The sequence below is a fragment of the Danio aesculapii genome, chromosome 2 (genome assembly GCF_903798145.1).
Source record: "Danio aesculapii chromosome 2, fDanAes4.1, whole genome shotgun sequence".
Taxonomy (NCBI): Eukaryota; Metazoa; Chordata; class Actinopteri; order Cypriniformes; family Danionidae; genus Danio; species Danio aesculapii.
Genome location: NC_079436.1, coordinates 53,187,349 through 53,209,857, shown reverse-complemented (window position 1 = coordinate 53,209,857; position 22,509 = coordinate 53,187,349). Strand labels below are relative to the sequence as shown.

At 34.1% G+C, this 22,509-nt stretch overlaps 1 protein-coding gene across 2 annotated transcripts in view; it reads right to left on the bottom strand.

Annotated features, from left to right (window-relative positions):
- LOC130214090 (CUGBP Elav-like family member 5) overlaps nucleotides 1-22,509 on the bottom strand; it is a 323,679-nt gene that overhangs the window by 299,744 nt on the left and 1,426 nt on the right. The gene's annotated exons all lie outside the window — the stretch shown is intronic.

Below are 22,509 nucleotides of genomic sequence, written 5' to 3'. Positions count from 1 at the left end.
AATGAATGTGAAATACCCTTAGCCACACCCCTTCAACCATTAATTTAATGTGAGTTAAAAATAAGAGCTCAAAAAAAAAAAAACACCCCCTACTCAATATTCATTTTAGGTTAAATATAAAAGGAGGAGCATAAAAATAAAAACAAGCCCCCTACTCAATATTAATTTTCAGTAGGAAATACATGACAAATATGTTTAGCCACGCCCCTCAACCATTAGTTTACTGTGAGTTCAAAATAAAACTCCGCCCCTACTTAAAATAAATTTTTTGTAAGAAATAAATGGGAAATATGCTTAGCCACGCCCCTTCAACCATTAGTTTACTGTGATTAAAAAATAACCCCCCCCACCCCCGCCCCTACTCACTATTTATATTCAGTAGGAAATAAATGTGAAATATGCTAAGCCACGCCCCTCAACCATTAATTTACTGTGACTTAAATATAAACTGAGAAGTTCAAAATTAAAACCCGCCCCCTACTCAATATTCATTTCAGTAGGAAACAAATGTAAATATGCTTAGCCACGCACCTCAACCATTAGTTTACTGTGAGTTAAAAATAAAACCCCGCCCCCTACTCAATATAATTTTTTTGTAAAAAACAAATAGAAAATATGCTTAACCACGCCTCTTCAACCATTAGTTTACTGTGATTATAAAATAAGAGCTCAAAATTAAAACCCCGCCCGTACTCAATATTCATATTCAGTAGGAAATAAATGTGAAATATGCTTGGCCACGCCCCTCAACCATTAGTTTACTGTGAGCAAAATATAAACTGAGAAGTTCAAAAACAAAACCCGCCCCCTACTCAATATTCATTTTCAGTAGGAAATACATGTGAAATATGCTTAGCCACGGCCCTCAACCATTAGTCTATTGTGAGTTCAAAATAAAACTCCGCCCCTACTCAATATAATTTTTTTGTAAGAAATAAATGGGTAATATGGTTAGCCACGCCCCTTCAACCGTTAGTTTACTCTAATTAAAAAATAAGAGCTCAAAAATAAAACCCTGCCCCTACTCAGTATTCATATTCGGTAGGAAATTAATGTGAAATATGCTTAGCCACGCCTCTCAACCATTAGTTTACTGAGAGTTCAAAATAAAACTACGCCCCTATTCAATTTAATCTTTTATTAATAAATAATGTGAAATATGCTTAGCCACGCTCAACCATTAGTATACTCTGATTTAAAAATAAGAGTTCAAAAATAAAACCCCGCCCCTACTCAATATTCATAATCAGTAGGAAATAAATGTGAAATATAGCCACACCTCTTGAACCATTAGTGTAATGTGAGTTGAAGATAAGAGAAGAGGAGCAAAAATAAAACTCCACCTCCTACTCAATAATCATTTTATATGCTTAGCCACGCCCCCTCAGGTATTAGTTTACCGTGAGTTAAAGATAAGATGATAAATGCAATGAACTATACAAGTCAACAATGTGCCTCCGCTAGTACACAACGGTACACATCTGAAACATAAATAGACTTGTAAGTGGGTTATGACCCTCGGCCAGTGTTTTTGGGCTGTGGTGACCTTGTAACCTCAACTCGAAACTTCTGATCCCCAAAAGATCACAGCAATGATTTTCAATGGCTGTAATCAAGCATCAGTCATTCTCTCTCATGGGTGAATGGAGTGTACACACAACAGACTTTCAGCATGTGGAATTATAGTGGACTACATAGCACATATCAGGACATTATCTATGGCTTCGGTTTATATTAGAATATTCTGTCATCTGTACTGTGTTTTGATGATCTTACAAAAACGAAATATAAAAATATATTATAATAATAATAATAATAATAATAATAATAATAATAATAAAATCTTAAATATGTTTTGACACATTAAATTTGACGTAGTTGTGTTTTTATTATATGCATAAGTTAAAGTGTTTAAATTACTGAAATGAAATAAATTAAAGGATTATAGAGGAAAAATAAAAAAAATTAAACACAAAATAATTAAAACAAAACAAAACAAAACAAAACTAAATTAAAAAAACAAAACATAAAATACAAAATACAAAATAATAAAATAAAATAAAATAATAAAATTGAATTGAATTAAAAATACAAAACATAAAATACTAAATAATAAAATTAAAAATTAAATTAAATTAAATTAAATTAAATTAAATTAAATTAAATTAAATTAAATTAAATTAAATTAAATTAAATTAAATTAAATTAAATTAAAAAAAATAAAATGAACATTTTTATTAAATGAAATTGAAAAATTACAAAACATAAAATACCAAATAATACAATTACAATTACCTTCAACAAAATAAAATAAAATAAAATAAAATAAAATAAAATAAAATAAAATAAAATAAAATAAAATAAAATAAAATAAAATAAAATAAAATAAAATAAAAATTCATTGATTTATTCATTTTCTTTTCGGCTTAGTCCCTTTATTAATCTGGGGTCGCCACAACGGAATGAACCGCCAACTTAGCCAGCATATGTTTTACGCAGCGGATGCCCTTCCAACTGCAACCCAGTACTGGGAAACATCCATACACACTCATTCATACATACACTATGGGCAATTTAGCTCACCCAGTTCACCTATACAGCTTGTCTTTGGACTTGGGGAAAAACGGAGAACACGGGGAGAACGAGGCTCGAACCAGTGACCTTCTTGCTGTGAGGCGAACGTGCTACCCACAACGCCACCACGTCACCCCAATACAAAAAATTATAATATATATTATAAATAATAAAATAAAATAAAATAAAATAAAATAAAATAAAATAAAATAAAATAAAATGAAATGAAATGAAATGAAATGAAATTAAATTAAATACAAAGCATAAAATACAAAATGCTAAATAATAAAATTTAATTAAATGAAACTACAAAAACTAATTAAATTTAATTTAATTTAACTAAATTGTAATTAAAAATACAAAACATAAAATACAAAATACAAAATAATAAAATTTAAAATAAAATAATTTAATTAAATTAAAAATACAAAATGTTAAAATAAAAAAATTAATAAAAAGTTAGTTTTAATTTATATAATATTTGTACATGTAAATAAAACACTAATAAAAACATACATCATACTAAATGCTAAATATTTTTTTATTAATATTATTATGCTGCTAACATCTAAAAATATATTTTAATTCAAGGGACCTTTAATCACATTCTGAATGAAAGCTCTTGCATTTGGAGGATCAGATTAAAGAGGGAATAATGGTGAAGCAGTTTGGAGGGATGTGGAGTCTGTTGATTTTGCCCAGCATTGTTCTGACGGGTATTTTCCCAGCTCCACTATAATTGGTTTGTAATGACTGGCGTTACAGGAGCAGAAGTGAAGTGGAACCTGTAAAGCTTAATTACAGCAGTCACATTCAGACCCTCTGAGACAACACACACTCCCCGGAGCACAGACCACCTCATCTACAACTAATGCACACACATGCACACTGAAATGTGATATTCCAATGCAATCGCATAACAATCTCAACTGAAAAATGAAGAAAGGGTGGGACATAGAGTAGCTCCTCCCCTTTTATAAAAAAACAGCCAATAGCGTTTGGTTTTTATCACAGCTCTACCAGTGAGAGTGGGTGAGCTTGAGTGCATCAAAAATCAGCCAATAAGACGAAGGGGTGGGGCATGTCAGATACTAGTTAAATTCACTTTAAATTACATCACATGCTTTGCGAATGGTGTTAAATCAGCTTTGCTCAATCACATTTGCGATTTCAATTCGATTAAATCTCCCAGCCCTAGTATGAATACGAACCAATTAATTTGAATTAGCAACTAAATGAAAAAAGTGCCAAATGCTAACTGCCAATGCTATTGCACTGGAATATCCACCAAGATCTCACTGCAATTCAATACATTTTTGATTTAGTGGCTAATTACTATTAATTCGTACAATTTCATTCGTACAATTTAGTACAATTTACTCATCCCCCTATGACTGTTGGGTTTAGGGGTGAGGTTGGGTGCCATGCCTCCTTTTTAAAATTGTTCATTTTTGTACGACTGAACTGTACGAATTTGTACGAATTACCACTAAACTGACAAAACGTAAAATAGTTACGTTTTTCTCGTAAGATCAGGCTGGATTATCACATTTCATTAAAAAATAAGTCACATTAAAGGTTTTTGACGTAATTTTAACTGAAACATGAAGACAGGGCGGGGCACAGAGTAGCCCCTCCCCTTTTATAAAAAACAGCCAATAGCGTTTGATTTTTATCCCAGCTCTGCCAGTGAGAGTGGTTGAGCTCAAACGCATCAATTGAAAAGCAAATGAGAAGAAGGGGGCGGGGCATGTCAAATATTAGAGAGTATCTGATTGGTCGGAAGAAGTGATGAGAAACTGAAAATATGAGGTGATGTCAAAAAAATTGTTGAGTAATTTAAGCGAACGCAACAAACTCTAAACTTTGGATTTTTATGTCAGTTTTACACTTTCCAAATGCAAATTTTGTCACTGCTTTGGAGCACACTAGATTATGAAAGAGAAATGTCCTTAAAACTAGCCGACTGAAAATAAAATTATTTATTATTTTAATTTAACTTTAAATGAAGTCAAATGCTTTGCGAACAGTGTTAAATTAGCATTGATCAATCACATTTGTGCTTTCAATTCGATTAATTGCCCAACCCTAGTACAAATAGTAGCTAATTAGTATTAATTCGTACAATCTCATTTGTAGAGTTTATTATGATTTGTTCATCCCCCAATGATGGATAGGTTTAGGGGTGGGGTTTGGTGACACGCCTACTTTTTAAAATCGTACAAATTCATGCAGTTCAGTCATATGAAAATGTACAAACTACCACTAAACTGACAAAACGTAAAATAGTTACGTTTCTTCGTGAGATCAAACTGAATTATCACATTTCCTAAAAAATAAGTCACGTTTAAGGTCCTGTGAAGTGTTTAGAAACGTGCATTTTTTTCTCAACTGAAAAATGAAGAGAGGGCGGGACATAGAATAGCCCCTCCCCTTTTATAAAAACAGCCAATAGCGTTTCGTTTAAATCACAGCTCTGCCAGTGAAAATCGCATCAAATGAAAAGCAAATGAGAAGAAGGGGGCAGGGCATATCAGATACTAGAGAGCATCTGATTGGTCAGAAGATTTGATGAGAAGTATGAAGTGATGTCAAAAAAATCGTAGATGGATTTAGGCGGAAAAGACAAACTACAAGCTATGCATATTTTGTCACTGCTTTGGAGCACACTACCTTCTAGCTATCGTTAAAACTAACAGACTGAAACTAAGATCTAACATTTTTATATTTTAATTTCACTTTAAATGAAGTCAAATGCTTTGCGAATCTGCATTGATCAATCACATTTGCGATTTCAATTCGATTAATCACCCAGCCGTAGTACGAATATGAACAAATTAATTTGAATTAGTAACTAATCTCGATCTCACGGTGATTCGTAACTTTTTGATTTACTGTCTAATTAGTATAAATTCCGACAATCTCATTCGTATAATTTAGTACGATTTACTCATCCCCCAATGACAGTTGGGTTTAGGGGTGAGGTTGGATGCCACGCCTCCTTTTTAAAATCGTATATTTTTGTAAGACTAAACTGTACAAATTTGTATGAATTATCCACTACACTTACAAAACATGAAATAGTTGCGTTTCCTCGTGAGATCAAGCTAGTTCATAAAATTTTTGTATAAATCACATTAAAGGTTATAGATATCCTTTAAACTAACAGACTGAAACTAAGACCAACGATTTTTTTTTACGTCACTTCATACTTCTGTTTCTCACCACATCTTCTGACAGATGCTCTCCAGTATCGGACATGCCCTGCACGCTTCAAGATGCTCCTCGTTTGCTTTTCATTTGATGCGCTTGAGCTCGACCACTCTCACTGACAGAGCTGTGATAAAACAAAATGCTATTGGCTGTTTTTTTTAAAGGGGAGGAGCTATTCTATGCCCCGCCCTGTTTTTATGTTTCAGTTGAAATTACGTCAAACATTACATCAAACATCATTAATGTTACTTATTTTTTACTGAAATGTGATTTTCCAGCCTGATCTCACGAGGAAACGTAATTATGTTTTGTCAGTTTAGTGGCTAATTTGTACGAATTCTTTAGTACGAAAATGTTTGGTTTTAAAAAGGAGGCGTGGCACCCAACTTCACCCCTAAACACAACTGTCACTGAGGGATGAGTAAATCATACTATATTTCATAAATAAGATTGTAGGAATTAATAAGAATTAGACACTAAATCAAAAAGTCACGAATTGCCGTAAGATCGTGTTGGATATTCCAACGCAACTGCATTGGCAGTTGGTTACTAATTCAAATTAATTTATTCATATTTGTGCTAGGGCTGGGCGATTAATAAAATTGAAAGCGCCAATGTGATTGATCAATGCTGATTTAACACCATTCGCAAAGCATTTGACCTAATTTAAAGTGAAATTAAAATAAAAATGTTAAGATCTTAGTTTCAGTCTGTTAGTTTTAAGGATATCTATAAGTTAGTGTGCTTCAAAACAGTGACAAAATTTGCATTTAGAAAATATAAAATTTTCTTGTTGCTTGTAGTTTGTCACTTCCGCCTAAATTGATCAGCATTTTTTTTTTGACGTCACCTCATACTCATAGAGTTTCTCATGAAATCTTCCGACCAATCAGATACTCTCTAGTATCTGATATGCCCCGCCCCTTCAAGATGTTTCTCATTTGCTTTTCATTTGATGCTTTTGACCTCAACCGCTCTCACTTGCAGACCTGGGATAAAAACTAAACGCTATTGGCTGTTTTTTTTAAAAGGGGAGGGGCTATTCTATGCCCTGCTCTTTCTTCATGTTTCAGTTGAAATTACGTCAAACATTACGTCAAACACCTTTAATGTGATTTATTTTTTACAGAAATGTGTTAATCTAGCCTGATCTCACGAGAAAAACGTAACTATTTTACATTTTGTCAGTTTAGTGATAATTTATGCAAATTTGTATAGTTCAGTTGTAGGGAAATGTTTGATTTTAAAAAAGAAGGCGTGGCACCCAACCTCACCCCTAAACCCAACTGTCATTGGGGGATAAGCAAATCGTATAAAATTTTACGAATGAGATCAACGAATTCATATGAATTACCCACTAAATCAAAAAGCTACGAATTGCCGTGCGATCGTGTTGGATGTTCCAACGCAACTGCATTGGCAGTTTTTGTAAAAAATTTTTATTTCGTTACTAATTCGTACTATGGCATGGCGATTAATTGAATTCAAATCACAAATGCGATTAATCAATGCTGATTTAACACCATTCGCAACGAATTTGACTTCATTCAAAAATTTTAGGTTTCAGTTTTAGTCAGATTTAAGGACATTTTTAATCTAGTGTGCTTCAAAACAGTTTGTGACATTTTTGTACAACTGAATTCGTACAAATTAGCCCCCAAACTGATAAAATGTTAAATAGTTCCGTTTCCTCATGAGATCAGGCAGGATTATCACATTTCAGTAATAAAAATAAGCCACAATAAAGGTTTGAAATGTGCAGTTTTTTATTCGATGTTTGACGTTATCTCAACTGAAAAAATGAAAAGAGGGCGGGGCATAGATTAGCTCCTCCCCTTTTATAAAAAACAGCCAATAGCATTTGGGTTTTATCACACCTCTGCCAGTGAAAATGGCTGAGCTCAAACGCATCAAATGAAAAGCAAATGAGAAGCGTCTTGACAGGGGCGGAGCATTTCATAACCTAGAGAGCTTCTGATTGGTCAGAAGATGTGATGAGAAACATGAAATATGAGGCGAGGTAAAAAAAATCGTTAATCAGCAAATTGTCACTGCTTTGGAGCACACTAGCTCATAGATATCCTAAAAAATAACACACTGAAACTAAGATCTAAACATTTTTTATTTTAATTTCACTTTAAATGAAGTCAAATGCTTGGCGAATTGTGTTAAATTAGCAAAACAACAAGCAAAGCGCAAAGACTGGGTACATCCAGGCCTTTACAGTCCTCATAGAAAGAAACACAGCGCTTGGGCTTTATACACCAGAGGATTACATGTTGACTAATTTAAGATAGAGAAAGAAAATTGGATTCAGGCAGTGTTATTCTGTGCATGCCGTATCTGTGTTGTATCAAGCTCGGATCAATACATTCTGGGAGCAGAAAATGATAGTTATCTCCTTATCATTTTCCATTAAAATCCCCTTTTGATAACATTTCATCACGGGCTGGTGGGAAGCAGACAAGAGAGAAGGAAATGATAGTGAGACGAGGCAACGGGGAGATAGAGCGAGAAAAAAGAAAAAGAGAAAGGTTTTTGTAGCCCCATAAAAACAACTTTATCTCCTCTGTTTGCCCCCAAACGCTCCAAAAACAGCCCGCGCTGGATTACGCTCTATAAATTATATTAAAATCTCTCCGTCGTGGTAATTTCATTTTCTCCTGGAAAATAAATCTCGGGCCAGCGAACACCAAAGCACTGGAGGCCAAAGACTTTCTGGACACCCTTAAATATAGCCACAGAGGTTATTTCTGAATTAAACGACTCTATTGGCAATTATTCATGTGTGCTTTAACTCGACTTGACTTCATTACGTCTGAACGACTTGAGCGGGAACGAAAAAAACAACAGCTTTAGGACTGGAACAAATTTAGATGAGTGTTTGAAACAATGCGGCCAGATATTTTAGCCAACGTCAAGAGTGTTAAATTATGCTCGATCTTGGATTAAAAGAGTAAATCTGATGCACTTTTACGAGACGTATGATTTAACGCATCGTTCATGAGCATGCAGGATGAGGAGCGTGCATTTTTAAGTGTTTATCATTAAGTGAATCTCAATATATGTCCGTGCAGATCATAAAAAGAGCAATGTTTTATGTACACATGTTGGAAAGGCAATGATATGCAATTAGGGTTGGCTTCTTACACTCCATTTCCTTTACATTAAATAGCCATTATGGCTTTCCTCTTAGCGGCCACTTTATTAGGTACACCTGTCCAATTGCTTGTTAACGCAAGCTTCTAATCTGCCAATTACATGGCAGCAACTCAATGCATTTAGGCATGTAGACATGGTCAAGACGATCTGCTGCAGATCAAACCGAGCATCGGAATGAGGAAGAAAGGTGATTTAAGTGACTTTGAACGTGGCATGGGTTGTTGGTGCCAGACGGGCTGGTCTGAGTATTTCAGGAACTGCTGATCTACTGGGATTTTCATGCACAACCATCTCTAGGGTTTACAGAGAATGGTCTGAAATAGAGAAAATATTCAGTGAGCGGCAGTTCTGTGGGCACAAAGGCCTTGTTGATGATAGAGGAGAATGGCCAGACTGGTTCCAGCTGATAAAAAGGCAACAGTAACTCAAATAACCACTCATTACAACCGAGGTCTGCAGAAGAGCATCTCTGAACACACAACACGTCCAACCTTGAGGCGGATGGGCTACAGCAGCAGAAGACCACACCGGGTGCCACTCCTGTCAGCTAAGAACAGGAAACTGAGGCTACAATTCACACAGGCTCACCAAAACTGGACAATAGAAGATTGAAAAAACGTTGCCTGGTCTGATGAGTCTCGATTTCTGCTGCAACATTCGGATGGTCGGGTCAGAATTTGGCATCAACAACATGAAAACATGGATTCATCCTGCCTTGTACCAAAGATTCAGGCCGATGTAGGTGGTTTAATTTATTTTCTTGGCACACTTTGGGCCCATTAGTACCAATTGAGCATTATTTCAACGACACAGTCTAACTGAGTATTGTTGTTGACCATTTCCATTCCTTTATGACCACAGTGTACCCATCTTCTGATGACTAATTCCACAAGGATAACGCGCCATGTCCTAAAGCGTGAATCATCTCAGACTGGTTTCTTGAACATGACAAGGAGTTCACTGTACTCAAATGGCCTCCACAATCACCAGACTCACTCCAATAGAGCACCTTTGGGGATGTGGGGGAACGGGAGATTCCATCATGGATGTGCAGCCGACAAATCTGCAGCAACTGTGTGATGCTGTCATGTCAATATGGAGCAAAACCTCTGAGGAATATTTCCAGTATCTTGTTAAAAATATGCCACGAAGGATCTCAATTCTCAGTTCTGAAGGCAAAAGGGGTTCCAACACGGTACTAGTAAGGTGTACCTAATAAAGTGGCCAGGGAGTGTATCTTTATGTATAGTTATTTTGTCCAGAAATGTTATTGTGACAATTTCTCTGAGCCAAATTATCCATTGGTCTTTACAATAACAAATATGTGCTGAGATTAAACAAACATACTGTGCACTAATTTATTTAAAACTAATGTTATTAGTTATTAATTATGTTTTAATAATAATAATAATAATAATAATAATAATAATAATAATAATAATAATAAAACGACAATAATAATAGTAATAATAGCAACAATAATAATAATAACAACAACAACAATAATAATAATAACAATAATAATAATAATAATAATAATAATAATAATAATAATAATAATAATAATAACAATAATAAAACGACAATAATAATAATAATAATAGTAACAACAATAATAATAATAATAATAATAATAATAATAATAATAATAATAATAATAACAATAATAATAATAATAATAATAATAATAATAATAATAATAATAATAATAATAATAACAATAATAATAATAATAATAATAACAATAATAATAATAATAATAACAATAATAAAACGACAATAATAATAATAATAGTAACAACAATAATAATAATAATAATAATAATAATAATAACAATAACAATAACAATAATAATAATAATAATAATAATAATAATAATAATCATAACAATAATAAAACGACAATAATAATAGTAACAATAATAATAATAATAATAATAATAATAATAATCATAACAATAATAAAACGACAATAATAATAGTAACAATAATAATAATAATAATAATAATAATAATAATAATAATAATAATAATAATAATCATAATCATAATCATAACAATAATAAAACGACAATAATAATAGTAACAATAATAATAATAATAATAATAATAATAATAATAATAATAATAATAACAATAATAAAGCGACAATAATAATAATAATAATAATAATAATAATAATAATAATAATAATAAAGCGACAATAATAATAATAATAATAATAATAATAATAATAACAACAATAATAATAATAATAATAATAATAATAATAATAATAATAATAATAATAATAATAAAAGCGACAATAATAATAATAATAATAATAATAATAATAATAATAATAATAATAATAAAGCGACAATAATAATAATAATAATAATAATAATAATAATAATAACAATAATAATAATAATAATAATAATAATAATCATAACAATAATAAAACCACAATAATAATAGTAACAATAATAATAATAATAATAATAATAATAATAATAATAATAATAATAATAATAATAAAGCGACAATAATAATAATAATAATAATAATAACAATAATAATAATAATAATAATAATAATAATAATAATAATAATAATAATAATAAAGCGACAATAATAATAATAATAATAATAATAATAATAATAATAATAATAATAAAGCGACAACAATAATAATAATAATAATAATAAAAGCGACAATAATAATAATAATAATAATAACAATAATAATAATAATAATAATAATAATAATAATAATAATAATAATAATAATAATAAAGCGACAATAATAATAATAATAATAATAATATTAATAATAATAATAATAATTTTAATAATAATAATAATAATAATAACAATAATAATAATAATAATAATAATAATAATAATAATAATAATAATAATAATAATAAAGCGACAATAATAATAATAATAACAATAATAATAATAATAATAATAATAATAATAATAATAATAATAAAGCGACAATAATAATAATAATAATAATAATAATAATAATAATAATAATAATAATAATAATAATAATAATAATAATAATAAAGCGACAATAATAATAATAATAATAATAATAATAATAATAATAATAATAATAATAATAATAATAATAATAATAATAATAATAATAAAGCGACAATAATAATAATAATAATAATAATAATAATAATAATAATAATAATAATAATAAAGCGACAATAATAATAATAATAATAATAATAATAATAATAATAATTTTTATTTAAAGCACCTTTCAGAAAAAATGTATAATCTCATAAAAATATAAATAGTAAATAAAAATCTCATAAATAGCCTCAGCGCACAGTCAGGCTTCTTTACCCATAATTCCACTCTGAACAAAACCAATATGTCTTATATTTCATAATCTGACATCGCTGCTGAACAGTAATTACCTCAATGTTTCACCTCGCTTCTTTCAGTGCACTGTCATTGAGTGCGGACGCTAGTTTGCATAACAAGCTTTTACGCACCGTCCCGGACACACGATGCAGGCGTTTATCGACAACCCTGATTAAACGTGTGCATGTGAACGCAGGTCAGACAGAAGCCTGTAAACATGCTGCTCGTGATGATTAATGTTTATCACCGTGCCTGTTTGTCTAACTAATGCACACACACACACACACACACACACAAACACAAACACAAACACACACACACACATCCACTGTCTTCTAAAAACTACATGATACAGTAGTGTCCACTGTTTCTGTGTAGATAAATAAGAAACTGATATTCATTCATTCATTCCTTTTCTTTTCGACTTTATTAATCTGGGGTGGCCACAGCGGAATGAACCACCAACTTATCCAGCATATGTTTTATGCAGTGGATGCCCTTCCAGTCGCAACTCATACACACTCACTCACACTCATACACTACGGACAATTTAGCCTTCCCAATTCACCTATACCACATGTCTTTGGACTATGGGGGAAACCGGCGCAAATATGGGGAGAACATGCAAACTCCACACAGAACTGCCAACTGAGCCAGCCGAGGCTTGAACCAATGACCTTCTTGCTGTGAGGCGATCATGCTACCCAGTGCGTCACCGTGACGCCCAAACAGATGTTCGAACAAGCAAAAAATTTTATAAAATAATACTTTATTTGATTTAACAGCTCTCACTATTAACTATTTGTTATATATTGGTTGTTTATTAGTAAGCGCATATTCTCCAAGACCAAAACTCTAAAGCCTGTTTCACACCGCAAGCGTGAGCAGAGCTTGAGCAACGTGTTCTTTTCGGCGTCCATGTTTTCAGTTTAGAGCTTTTTCATACTGCGTGCAGAAGCAGCACATCAGCGTGAAGCGTGATCATTGCTAAAGTAGCAGTGTCGCGATAGTTTCAGCGCTGGGTCTATGTTTGGGTCTATTCTCACACTCAATTAAAGTGACAGTGCATTAATAATGACCAAAAACACATTCAATGACAGTAAAAAGTAGCATTCATTCATTTTCTTTTCGGCTTAGTCCCTTTATTAATCTGGGGTCGCCACAGCGGAATGAACCGAAAACTTATCCAGCACGTTTTATGCAGCGGATGCTTTCAGCTGCAACCCATTTCTGGGAAACATCCATACACACTCATTCACACAAATACACTACGGACAATTTAGACTACCCAATTCGCCTGTACCGCATGTCTTTGGACTGTGGGGGAAACCGGAGCACCCGGAGGCTCGAACCAGCGACCTTCTTCCTGTGAGGCAACAGCACTACCTACTGCGCCACTGCAACGCCATAAAAAGTAGCAATTTTAGCCAATAAATCCCTCGATAATGTCGACTGCTTTTTATATAGTCAATCAAATGAACTTAAACGATTAATAACAGCAACAAATATATTTATTTTGGCCCGAACTACAAAACCAAATGTAAAACAATTTTAGTATTAGTTTTGCTTAGTAAGTAGCACACTAGTTTGATCATGTAGAAATATCATTATAACTATATTATGTAAACATTATTAAAACTATAGGCCTACATCATGCTGACAATCAAAAAACAAAAGGACATGATATCACAGGGGATTGTCTTCTGACCGCGCGCACCTGAAAACACATGAATGACACTCCTCAGAGTGTGAGAAGCATGTAGTTCTTTCGGATCTATATCATTTGTAAAAGAAAGACTTGCAGGTTAAGGAAACAGCATAGGAGGTAGTTGCTGCAAGCCTTGCTGCAAATGAACTGTATTTATAGACAGATAGGCAACTAGATAGAACAGACAGAGATAGATTGATATGTGCAGCAGTTGTCGATGAGCTGCGCGCTGCAGATGCAGTCAGTGTGAAAGGCAAATGCCTGCGCGCTGTTTCTGCTCTCCATAAGCTGAAGCCCTAGGGTCCACGGAAGAAGGGGGCCCTTGATTGGCTGAAAAATTCATTTGCGCTATGACGCATGAATCGCCTCTTTGCGTTATGCTTTATCTTGTCAATTATGTGAAGTATTCCTTTCGGTTCGCTGCTGTTCAAAAACAGTGACGCCGGTGCTAAGCTGGGGCTCCGAGTGGCTGTAGCCCAATCAGAATATTGAATAGCCCTGTTTTAGTCACCTATATGGGTGAGCAGATGTCCCAATTTTCCCAGTCCCTAATTTTGGCACTACCGTGAGAACCGTCCAGTCAAAGGTAGGTTAAACAAGCTCGTCGTAGAACAAAATATAGAATTCAAACAGTCTTCATTGATTAACTTGTTCATGTAGTAAGAGAAGCTTGGATACGCGGAGTCAATGCTGAATGGACTGAAGCAGTCTCAGCCCGCATGATCTTCCTTCACACAATATAGTCGAGACAGTGCGCGAACAAATAGCCTACAATTCAATTCAATTCACCTTTATTTGTATAGCGCTTATACAATGTAGATTGTGTCAAAGCAGCTTCACATAAAAGGTCATAGTAAATAGGAACAGTGTAGTTCAGTTTTTAGTGTTTAAGTTCAGTTCAGTTCAGCTCAGTTCAGTGTGGTTTAAAAATCACTACTGAGAGTCCAAACACTGAAGAGCAAATCCAACGATGCGCAGCTCTACAGATCCCGAACCATGCAAGCCAGTGGCGACAGCGGAGAGGGAAAAAAAACGTAATTAATTAGCGAAAGTGAAGAAAAAAAACCTTGAGAGAAACCAGACTCAGTTAGGCACGACCATTTTAATTTCTCCGCTGGCCAAACGTCTTGTGCAGAGCTGCAGTCTCAGCGGCGGAGGCTGGAAGCTGGCCTCAGCGAAGATTCGTCTGTCCCTCAGTGTAGATTCGTCTACACAGGCAGTTATCAAAGTGTTATCAAACTGAAAAAACGAATCATCTCGAACTAACGCAAAAACAACCAGTTTTCCCTTTTTTGTGAAATATATACGTGTCCTATTAGTGTTTAATGCAGCGTGGGACACATATATGACTGTCAACAGCTCAAAAATTGTGTTTTGGTGTTTCGTGACCCTTTAAAGTGAGCTGACTAGTCTGGTCTGCTAAACCAGTGTAAATCAGTTAGTGAACCACCTTATTCCAGCTTCTCTAGTGTTACAAAAAAACAAGTAATTGAAATATATGAAAGTATCAGATGCAAAAACCTCTAAGTGCCATCTGGAATTTCCATAGAAAATGATTATTTTTCTCAACCTCCTTTGTTTATGTTGATATATTTCACTTTAAAGAACAGGAAAAGGACTTAGATTAGATTAGATTAGATTAGATTAGATTAGATTAGATTAGATTAGATTCAACTTTATTGTCATTACACATGTACAAGTACAAGGCAACGAAATGCAGTTTCGGTCTAACCAGCAGTGCAATAGCAGCAAGTGCAGGATACAGGTATAAGTTATAAAGTGCAGTTATAGAAAAACCATGGTAATATTTACAGATGGATGTACTTATTCTTTGTACTTTGCCATAAAAGTGATATTACTGAACATACACACAGGTGCCTGGTAAAAATGCTCATTTTAGAGGAAATTTTCAGATGGCAGTTAGAGGTTTTTGCATCTAAACTTATCATATGCATCTGATGCTGCTTTCACCCTCAACCTATTGTGGCAAAACTTGCACCCTCACAAACCGCATTTCATAGCAGTAATTTACTGTCAATGTAAATGATAATCTAACAGCACTGTTCTAATAACGTCCCACTGAGACAACAGTCAACAGAGTGTGTGTGTGTGTGTGTGTGTGTGTGTCTGTGCGTTTGTGAGTGTGACAGGCCTCCTACGCTGATTCATCCTCCCTCTCGCACCCTCCTATGGGCATAAACCATTATTCATTTGTGTGGCGTGTGTGTGTGTGTGTGTGAGCATGTGTGTGCCTCTGAGCGTGACAGAAAGAGGGAATATTTCGAGCAGAAGAAGGGAGGGCGACGCGGATACTCACTGAGGAGTATGTCGCTTTAAATGGGTTTTCAAGTTCAATTAACGTGATGTTTTTAATGAATCGGAGGACTAAGTTTTCCTATGCTAATAAATGAAAAGCCAGGCAAGAGTCGGTCTGTTTAAAATGCATATGAAACGTGTGACGTCCCTCTAGCGCTGCTCTCAAATCAAATTAGAGCTTCAGTCAAGTGAAATGTCCTGCGGAAAAGACAAAAGAGAAATCGAGGAATATTTACGGTAAGATTGCGAACACTAATATAAGCTTAGTAAAGATTCAGAATTGTGACCCTGGACTAAAAAAAGCCTGGATCATCATTAAATTTTAGTTAAATAAATACATATTGTAAATTTCCTACTGTAAATACAGTAACTCTCTTGTAGAGCTGCATGAAGCTGCAAAAACAAGCAATATTGCTGTTGAGTATTGCGATAATTAAATTTCTTACGATATAACATTTCCATATTTTTATTATCTGTGCTTTTAAATCATGTATTTATTTATTCATTTATTCATTTTCTTTTCGGCTTAGTCCCTTTATAAATCAGTGGTCGCCACAGCGGAATGAGCCGCCAACTTATCCAGCTGCAACCCATCTCTGGGAAACATCCATACACACTCATTCACACTTATACACTACAGACAATTTAGACTACCCAATTCACCTGTGCCGCATGTCTTTGGACTGTGGGGGAAACCGGAGCACCCGGAGGAAACCCATGCGAAGGCAGGAAGAACATGCAAACTCCACACAGAAATGCCAACTGACCCAGCCGAGGCTCGAACCAGCAATCTTCTTGCTATGAGGCGACAGCACTACCTACTGCGCCACTGCTTCGCCATGTATTTATTTAATGATATTAAAAAAACAGGTAAAATATATTGTTTCATATCTAATTCAGACTAAAAAACTGTGTCAAGGTGCAAACGTGTAGTCTTGAAAACACTATGAATGAGGGAAAAACCTCAGCAGATATTCTGAATCTGATTGGCTGTTGTCATTTTCCTCTCTTGTCTTGATTCGGCCTATTGGTGTTTCGTTTCAGCTCTGTGTTCAGATTTGAGCTGCTTCAGCCAATAGCAGAAGAGCAACTACTGGGGAGGCGGGGATAAAGAGAGTAAGGCCTTATCTGACTGGTCAAATTTAGATAAACAACCAATACAGTAAAAATAAAAGTAGTTTATCACACATCTGCGATTAGGACGATAACCTTTTTCAGGGTATATCGCAGTTTGGAAAAGTCAAGGTTTTAAAACTGTCCAAAATTTCTGCTATATCGTCCCTAAGGTATGGGTACGATTTTTTATTTACGTTTTTAAATTTTTTTTAGGATAACAGGATCTCCAGCAGAAAATATATCCAAAGATGCCATTGTAAATTGTAAAGAAATCTGTGTTTTTGGAACAGTAGAAGTCAATGATTCATTTGAATTATTTAGCCTGACATGTTTACTGTTACAAAATATTTTAAACGTTTCTCAAAATAAAACTTACTGTGTTCAAAGGTGAAAAAATGTTTGTTTTTTACCCAGACATTTAAAAAGAACTTATTTTAGCGCAGTAATCACAATACCATGCAACCGTGATATTTTTATCCAAGGTTATCATACCGTCAGAATTTTATACTGGCCCATCTGCGATACGTATATTGCAAATACTATTATCGCGATCCTGATAGGATACATTGTGCAGACCTAATCAAAGCATGATTAGTAATGTTCATTGTGAAGATTAATTTGGAAATTGCTCTTGTATTTAAATTTCCTAACAAAACTATACATCAATGGAAACATATTTATTCAGGTTTTAGGTGATGTACAAAAAAAATTGACACTTATGGTTGGTTTTGTGGTTTACGGTCACAACTGAACATCTAAAGGCTGGTTTATACTTCTGCATCGAGTGATCAGCATTTCTACTTCTGCATGTTGTTTGTGTTGCTCTGCAATAACACTTCAGAAACGCTAGCTGGCAGTAGATTTTTATGTTCCTCTGTGTCGAGTTTCTTCGCGGGTGTTTTGGTTTTACTGGAAACTCCATTAATATACAAGTAGCTAAAACCCGCTCGGGAACTGCGGGATGTGCAACAACATTAATCATAAGGTAAACTCAAAACAATATTTTCCATCTGGAGCTCCTTCACGGGACTCGACACTTGTAAATACTCGCTCCATCTGCCTCACGGCTCTAAGCACCGCGCACACTTGTCACTGCTACCAAGCAAACCAATCACAGAGTTTGGCTACACATCGTCGTGACATGTAGTTACATTTTTTGAAAGGTGCAAGTCAGCGTCTGCGTCAACCACGGCGAGGGCTGTGTGACTTTGCGAAGGCTGCGCCAGACCAGAAGTAGAAATCAGCCTTAATACAACACATATTCAGATCTAATTTTTCTAAGAAGGAAAACATGCATTGTAAAAATGCTGGGTTCCACAAAATTCCTTCATGCTGTCACTATGCAAATCAATTAAATCAACTTTTTTTGTTTACAAATTTAAGTGTATTGAACATAAAACAATTAGGTTGGCCTAAAAAAAAAACTTAAGAATAAACAAGCAGCAAAAGTCATTATTTGAGTGTTTTATCATATTTCAGAAGAGATCTCAACAATATATTAGATCTCAGGTTTCATAAACTTCAAAAGTTCCATATATTTCCATATTTATAACCAAATATGTTATAGCTCTGTACTCTCACTGTACATTTAACTGTCTGGCCTACTTTTGTTAATCATTTTTAAAGTTTATTTATAAACTAGTTTTGAGAGGATCACGTGCTTATGATTGCTTGCAGCCGGCCCTGCATTATTCAATTTATGATTCACCAATCAGACGATTCCTAAGCCACTATAAATACCGTAAGTTCCATATAACAGCTATCTTCGTTTTGAGGACTCCCCCCTTCCACCCCTACTCCTCCTCCTTTCCTAGATGGGTGGCACAGTGGCCCAGTGGTTAGCACTGTTGCCTCACAGCAGGAACATCACTGATTCTAGTCCTTACCAAGCCAGAAGACGTTTCTGTGCGGAGTTTACACTTTCTCCCCGTGCTCACGTGGCTTTTTTTTAATTGACTAATCGAAATCGGCACCATAGACGTGCTCCAAGTAAGTAGTTATCTCTAAGAGCAATCACTATCTTCTCATTAGCTACTACAGCAGAGGAGATCTCCAGATCTACCTGAGCTCAAACTCCCCTCTCGCCTTGCAAACGGGAGGGAGCCCCGGGCTCGAGGATCCTATGAGATCAGGGCTCTCTCCCGGGACAGCATGCCAAACAAGCTTTATAATCAATCATCAGCTAAGTGTGAACTCTTGAAATGAACATGTAACAAACCACTATAGACTAGTCAGCATTAGAAGTGAATAATTCATTCATTCATTTATTCATTTTCCTTAAAATAAATAAAGGCTTAGTCCTTTATTTATCAGGGGTCGCCACAGTGGAATGAACTGCTAACTATTCCAGCATATGTTTTTATGCAATGGATGCCCTTCCAGCCGCAGAAATAGAAATGACAACTGGTCCACCTGGGACTCGAACAAGCAACCTCCTTGCTGTGAGGCGACAGTGCTAACCACTGAGCCACCGTGCCGCCACTTGTTAAAAACACTTAAAACACTTTAAATTACTACAGTATTTTTTTTTTTTCATGTGGGTTTTTTTATTTACTTTAAATAAAACTTGACTATACCTCTCAAAGCATGCTCTAATTTCTTTTGGTGAATTTATTTAGAACTAGAAACCGAAAATAAACGCACGCACACTCCAAAGAATAAGTCAAATGCCAAACAAAGCACCACGGAACCTTCTGAAGGCTCACGAGTTCTTTGAATGCATAAATTAACACGTCATGTACGGTTCACGTTACGCTGTGAATGAAAAAAACATCACACCAAATGTCTCATTTCCCATAGTGCAGAAGAGCGCACGTCGTGCACTGGGAGCTCTTAGTATGCATCATCTGCACGCAAAAGCGGGGCTGCCCTACTTCTGCGAGCGCACACACACACACACACACACACACACACGAAAATATGAGATGATACACAAGTGGGAGTGACCGTAGTACATCAAGCATCCTTTTTATCATCGTGACACTGAACGCAAGCAGAAAAACAGAATGCATTAGTGTACCACAGGAGAAACAGAAGAAGAGAGATCTGTCAACATCAGATGGGTCTGGATGACATCTGACAGCATGCACTGATGGAAATCAGTAGCAATCATACCATACGGGGTGCTATAAAACAAGCAACCTAAAAAATAAATATAACTATATATATATAAATAAACAATAATGTATTTTGATTGCATGATGCCTAATAACATGCACAAAACACACCACACTGTAAAATGTGTAAAAAAAAATTAAATTAAAGGTTGTTCCAACACAAATCTATTAAGTTCATTTATTCATTCATTAATTTTCCTTCGGCTTAGTCTCTGATTTAGCAAGGGTTCCCACAGCCAACTAATCCGGCATATGTTTTACATAGCGAATGCTAGTAAAACAGTAGTACTGGGAAACACCCATACACTCTCGCATTCACACACACACACACACACACACACACACGCACACACACACACACACACACACACACACACACACAAACACACACTCATATACTACGGCCAATTTAGTTTATCCAATTCTCCTATAGCACATTTGTTTGGACTGTGGGGTACTTGAACCAGTGAACATCCGACTGTGAGGGGACAGTGCTAACCATTGAGCCACCGTGCAATTAAGTTAACTTTACAAATTTAAGTAGATTGAACCTAAAATAATTAAGTTGTCCCAAAAAATCTCAAGAATTGTGTTGTTTAAGCTCATTTCACATAAGTAGTTTGTACAAGCAGCAAAACATTTTTTGTGTGCAGTGCTGTCAAACAATTAATCGCGACTAATCACATCCAAAATAAAAGTTCAGATTTACAAAATGTTTATATATATATATATATATATATATATGTGTGTGTGTACTGTGCACAATTTGGTGTATATAAATATATGCATGATTATACTTATTCATTCATTTTCTTTTCATCTTAGTCCCTTTATTTAACAGGGGTTGCCACAGCGAAATGAACAGCATATGCTTTACGCAGCTGATGCCCTTCCAGCTGCAACCCAACACTGGGAAACACTCTTGCATTCACACACATACACTCGGACAAATTAGCTTACCCATTTCTTTTAATATTAGCGTAATTTTCATTGATGCATGCTGTCAGATGTCATTCAAACACTTTTTGTTTGGAACATGAGTAACAGAGTAACATGATTTATTTCTCATGTAATACACACTGGTCACTGCTGTCAAATGACTAATCGTGATTAATATATATATATATATATATATATATATATATATATATATATATATATATATATATATATATATATATATATATATATATTTAATTTGGTGTGTTTTTTGTATTTTATGTACAGTATATGTTCCTATATATACATATATACAGTACATATACACATAATTATAAACAGTGCACATATTTTGTATAAGTGTTTGAATGACATCTGGCATCATGCATCAAAGAAAATTATTCTTTTATTTAAAGCAATACTGTTTTTTGCATCTTATATTACATAATAAACATAAATAGCACAACGTGAACCTGGACATGATAAGAAATAGATCATGGTAATCTAAAAAGTGTTTGAATGATGTCTGACATCATGAATCAATGAAAATCATTTGCAATAACAAAATGTGTGGCGCAATAAAATAACAGTCCAAAAAATAAGCTTATATGTAAGGAAGCAATTGTATTGCTTAGTAAACATTCACCAGAAGCTCAAAGTGAACCTGCACATCATGAAAAATAGATCATGTTAGTCTAAAAAGAGTTTGGATGACATCTGACGGCATGCATCAATGAAAAATCATGCTTATATTTAAAGAAATACTGTTTTTTTTCCATATATTGTATAATAAGCATTCACCAGAAGCACACAGTGAACCTGCACATCATGAGAGATAGATAACGCTAATCTAAAAAGAGTTTAAATGATATCTGACATCATGAATCAATGAAAATCATGCTTATATTTAAAGAAATACTGTTTTTATCATATATTGTATAATAAGCATTCACCAGAAGCACAAAGTGAACCTGCACATCATGAAAAATA